At 39.8% G+C, this 5,811-nt stretch overlaps 1 long non-coding RNA gene and 1 other non-coding gene across 2 annotated transcripts in view; one reads left to right on the forward strand and one right to left on the reverse strand.

Annotated features, from left to right (window-relative positions):
- Positions 1 to 1,404: 1,404 nt before the first annotated feature.
- Positions 1,405 to 5,811, reverse strand: part of LOC114044116 — a 30,760-nt gene continuing 26,353 nt past the window's right edge. The window contains exon 2 of the long non-coding RNA XR_003569179.1: positions 1,405 to 1,600. This is a non-coding gene — a long non-coding RNA (uncharacterized LOC114044116). The remainder of the gene's footprint in view (positions 1,601 to 5,811) is intronic.
- On the forward strand, positions 5,300 to 5,427 carry LOC114044264. Its single transcript, XR_003569200.1, has one exon. It is a non-coding gene; the product is annotated as a U6atac minor spliceosomal RNA (small nuclear RNA).

Below are 5,811 nucleotides of genomic sequence, written 5' to 3' on the forward strand. Positions count from 1 at the left end.
AAGCACAGTAGGCAGGAGGGATCTGTTTATCCTGTTGTCCCAAGAGCCATCCCAGACAACAACATAGAGAGGATTCTCTACCTATTAAAATTCAGCTGAATTCAGCTCCTTCAATTCTGCACTAATCAAGAAATTGTATTCTGGAGGATTACCTACTGGTAGTATTTCTACAAGTATTTGATACATTCAATTTTTAACTGGAAACATTAGGGAATAGACCAGAATGAGCAGAGAGAGGATGGGTAGCCAATTAGGACACACCTATGGGAAGTGTCAAAGGACAAAGCTCCAGTTTTGTTTACCCTGACGGCCTCTTTAAAATCAAAAGTTCAACACTACCCCTTCCCCACGCAGCTTACCCATCTTTCCAGACTGATAAATCTGTCAAAAGACTCACCAGTTTTAAAAATTCACAATAGCCATAGCTATTGGCTCTCCTATACATATGTTTGTCCCACAACATGTACTCTTGAAAAGGTTCCTGGATAAGTCTTTGCTGCCAGGAACACAGGGTTCTAGTGGATTTTCTCTTAGTTGACAGTCGCACCACCACAAATGAACTATATCAAACTACAGTTCTGGTTCTTATCAAAAAGAATTTTGCTCTTCATTCATGAAAAGAATAAAAGGGGGAAGGTGGAAAGGGAAAGGGGGAACAGGAAGGGTGGTAGAGGATCAGAAATGCCAGTGCAAAAGATTGTAGTGAAGAGATGAAGAGTTTAAGGAAGGGACTTTCCTGAACTATGGGATTCAATTAGGTAGCATGCCAAGGGAATGCCATCTGCTCCTTTCTGCTAACCAAAATAGAACTGGGTATTTTCGACATTTATTCTTTTCAGTTCTTTTCAATGATTAAAAAGGTCTTTATTATTTCTTTCTTCAATAAAAAAAAAACACTTTACCTATTCATGGATTAAAAGCCTTTAGATTTCAGAATAAAAATGTTTGAGTTTGGCACTTGCTTGGCATCATAGAAAGAGAGCCAGCTAGTCCTTAAAGGCTGTAGGTCCAAATTTCCTTTTTTTAAAATCCCTATTCTTTGCCGAGCTCATCTCAGTAACCAGAGGGGGGGAAAGCACCAGTCATGTTGCAATAACAGAAGGAAATGTTACCAATCTACACTTTAAGGTACTCTGAAATTAAACCTAAACTCACATAGTTTTTCCTTCTTTCAGGCAATGTATGTTTTCTGTCATGTTTCCCATGTTATTCAACAAGTTAAATCTATATAGTGCTGGATCAAAAATGTCAGTGTCTCCTGTGTGCATTATTTGTCCACTTAATGTTTCCCTGTGTATTTATAGTCACTTTTGTACTGTTCTTGTCACTGTCTTGACAGTGTCTGCCCTCCTTAACAATCTTTACCCAACCTCAAGAAAAAGCCATTGCCATAGTTTCTGCAACTGACTGTTGACTTGAGAAGGATCTCATTCATTTATTAGTGACTTGCTTTTATTCAGGAGTCCAGTCTGCAAGATGGCAGCCCACATTGGGAACAAATGGGGCAGAGAAGGGGAGCCAGATGGCTAGAGAACTTCTCTAGAGCTAGGACACTCACTGCACTCTTCTCCTCTGACAGATGATTCATTCTTTGCAGCACCTTTAAAGGAGGGAGAGAGAGGACACAGAGTTAGTAGTGTCTGTCATTGAAAGGCAAAGAGCAAAACATCACATTGACCACAAAAGCAATGATTTTTTTTTGAGGGGAGGGAGAGAGGGATTTGGAGATTAAAGCCATCAGCTGGCCTTGGCCAGCAGGACAAGAACCTGGTACCGATATATGCCCAAGAGGTAGAGCTGCCTATTCACCAAGTGTCATTGTCACACTGGGCATTCTTGTAGAAGCTATTCAGCCACTACTTGAGAAAAAAAGAGAAATGGACAAACCTGCTGTTTTTTTCAATGTTATTATAGAAAGAAATTTCACCCAGAGATATTATTGTAAGGTACAAGATGCAAAACAAAAAACAGCCACATTTTGAAAGAGAAATTATTTGATTTTTTTTTAAAATAAGAAATGCTATTTGAAACTGTTTCTGTCTATTTTGAGGAATCTTTTCTAAAACCTGTAACTAAAATGTGATGGAAACTCTTTTTCTAATCCAGCAGCCTTGGAATCTTCACTCTGGAAAGTGTAGAAAACAAATCTTACTGCTTCTCATATCTGCCTTGAACTGGCCTACTGGGGGTAAATTATCCTTTCTGATTTCAAAGATTTCCCCACCAAAGGCTTCTGTTATTCTTTCTTTCCCTTTCTCTCTATCTTTCCTTCAAAGTTATGATTAAGCAGTAAGGACTTTCCCCCCCAGAGCATTATAATTTAGAGGGCACATTTTAATATAGACACATAGAAACAACAGAGCTTAGCACCTAGTGAGTATGAATAATTAGTTAGAAGAGGTAGCTACTAAATGTACCCCACATCTGAGTCACAACAGTAACTGATTGAAACAGAATTCTGATTACTTCTTGTATCGTTTTCACATCATGAATTACAAATCTACTCGCCCTAAGTGTGCTACTTGCCCCAGGCACTAAAATTGGTGGTTGTGACTCCACTGTCCTTTCTTCCTGTCTGTCTGATTTTTCACTCCCTCTCCTTCTCCTCACCTTTTATCTTCCTTATCCTTGTTTCCTTCTCTACTGCCTGTGCCTTAGAGGAGCTCAGAAGCATAGCCTGATCACACAGTGATCCTCAGAGGTAAAAAAGCTGTTAATCACTCTTCTGGGAACATGAAGATAGATAACATGTGGATAGTGACTGGTAAAATATATTAGCTGTGAATATGTTGCCTAATGCAGAGCTGGTACTCAACAAGTCCTCAGTGCCTCTTACATAAAGTGATAAAGATGATATTGAAGCATGGCTTGGCAAGAGTTTCCATTTGCTGAGGAGCCATATACAATAGCCTAATCACTCTCCTGTCTCAAATTCCTAAGTCAAGACCCACACATATAATCATATATTTAAAGATAATCATGTACATTAATCTGCATTTGTGATGGGACTATATGAAACATTGAAAGTTTTAGTGCCTTTGAACCCAGATGCTAAAATTACAATGGTTGCTCTTCCCCCTTCTTCCTTTATAACAGAATCATGGCACTACAGAAGGTAACCCTCTGTCCATACTCCTTCTTCACCCTCCAATCAGGTTGGGTTTAATCCAAGTTAGAAGTAAGAGCAAAAAAAAAAAATTGCCCACCTGGACAATAAGGCAAAGTCCTTGGCTATCAAGTAATGTAACACTGTTAAGAAAGTTTGGGGAACAGGGATGACCTCTCTTGCTGAAGTTGTTGGATGTCTTACAGGAATGATTCTCAAAGTGTAGCCCTTTCGGAGGGTCCACCAGGTGAAAATATTTTTATAATAATACTAAGACATTTTAGTTTCTAATAAGGTAAAAACCAACATATATAACCCACATAAGCAAAAGCACTGGGATGGGGGTCCTCAATAATTTTTAAGAATGTAAAAGGGTCTTGAGACCAAAAAGTTTGAGAACTACTGCCTTAGAGAATATTTGGCTGCTCATTGTGCCCAAGATGTGATTGTGACTGCTGTATTGGTATTGTAGAAGCCAAGATAGTGAAGAGGAGGGGGAGAGGTCTTCTCTATGCCCTACTCTCAAAGAAATTTGCAGGGGGCTTTCCATCCTGAGTCTATGGGAGTTTATCTTCCAACCCATAGAGTAATGAATAAGCTCCTTGTTCATTACATTTACTTCACCCTCAAAGGGAGAAATTCTGACAAATCAGAAGGGATACCAAATACCCTATTATTAGATGCAAAGTAAATAAAACCAACAGAATTCTCTTTCCATTTGCATGAAGTCTGTCTCCAGTCCCACACATGCACAGGTAGAAGGCCCTAGGTTGAAACCCCCACCTACACTTGCCTTTGAAGTTCACCAGTCATGTGTAGATGCTGGTTGACATATTGTTCTAATTTCCTCTCCACCACAATTGTTATAAATTTATGGTGCCTAATCTGTATACTAAATCAAAAAGATTAAAAGGTAAAGAAGTGTTCTTTCTTGATTTATGCCCTCTCCACATTCAAAAAATCATTGTATATTCTTAATTCTGACCTGGAGACATACTGCCCAGGTCTCACGTCTCATGCTCTTTGCTCATGTGTACATAATGTATATAAAGCACTAAGCTATTTTTTAAGTTAGATTTCCATTTTGAACACACTTTCAGATCAACTCTTTTGCAGAGAGATCTTGGCAATGGTCTTGACCTTGTTTTTGGTTTCTATATTTCCTGCTCTGTGTGCCCTCCTGTCACATGGATCTCAGTCACCACTATTGTATATATATATGTGTTTGCATGTGCATACCCCCAATAAATCCTCACTTGCAGGTTTCTAGATTTTTTCATCCTGAGTCCAGCTAGTCCAATTGTGAACTCATCCCTCTGGAATGCGCCTCTGTGTCAGATTGCTGACTGCCAAAATGTTTGACCAAGTGTATTTTTTACCAAAAGCCTTGGAGGAAGTTGTCTGTATCTTGGTGGAAGGGCATGCTCTATGTAGAATGACTGTACATACAGTATAAATCTATCAACTGTGGAAGTGTATGTAAATTTATCTGCCAGATACCTGACATTCATGTAACAAATGCAAAGATATTTAATGTACATCAGATTAACAAATGGGCATTTTTGCTCCATTATATTCAAATAAAGAATTTTTCTTCATCAAGAATATGGGTTGGTTGATTATTGTCCTTCATTCTTGGTGAGGACCAATATGACATCACTATGTTAGAGTCAAGTTACAGTGTGTCTGACTGTGGCTGATCAAACCAATACGAGCTTGGAATGCCCTACCACAGGTCAGGCAAAAATAGTCCATATGAACATTTGGGATGGATTCTCTAAATTTGTGCATCTTATATTTCTTTTGAGCTATTTCAATTCTGCTTTGCTTATAGAGCACAGCACCTCCTTTGATGAGGGCAGACCATGCTGGGTGGTCCTATGCCAGTGTCTCCCATATCATACAACCAATTCCAAAGTACTTCAGAGAAACCTTGAGAGTGTCCCTGTGTTGCTTCTTCCTATCACCATGTGAGTGCTTGCTTTGTGTGAGTTCTCTGTAAAATAGTCTCTTAGGCAAGCATTCATTTGGCATTCGAACAACATGGGCCAGCCCATTGCAGTTACACTCTCCATCCCCCACCTCCATCAAAGTTGCACTTTCTGCAGCAGAGTTTGAATGTTCAGCAGTTTAGTTCAAGAAAGGACCTCAGTGTCCAGGACCTTATCTTGCCAGGTGATCTTCAACACCTGCCAGGTGTATGAAAGGAGAAAAGGTTAGCACTCCCCTTGATAAGAATGGAAGAGGTCCTAGTGGTCTTTATAACACATATACAGTTAAGGCATTGCCACCTATTCTGTGGCATCTAACCACCAAGAATATGTCAGTATAAACTAATCTTTGAAAATGAATTCTTTGTTCTATATGGTGGTACATGCCTGTAGCACCTGCTACTGGGCAGGCTCAGCCTGCTGGATTGCTTGAGTTTGGAAATTCTGTGCTACAGTGGACTGAGGCAGCTGGTGTCCATACTAGGTCCAGCACCAATAAGTGTGCTCCTGGGGGCAGAGGTGGCAGGAAGGTAAAGGAAGAATGGGGAACAAGGCTGACAAATAGGCCCAGGTCCGAAATAGAGCAAGTCAAAGCTACCATGATGTTCAATAGAGGGTTCATTATCATTATTCATTATACTTCCAACCTGGTAAGACAGGGAGACATGAAGGAAGGAAGGAAGGAAGGAAGGAAGGAAGGAAGGAAGGAAGGGA

Source organism: Vombatus ursinus, unplaced genomic scaffold (assembly GCF_900497805.2).
Source record: "Vombatus ursinus unplaced genomic scaffold, bare-nosed wombat genome assembly UNPS02014772.1, whole genome shotgun sequence".
Lineage (NCBI taxonomy): Eukaryota > Metazoa > Chordata > Mammalia > Diprotodontia > Vombatidae > Vombatus > Vombatus ursinus.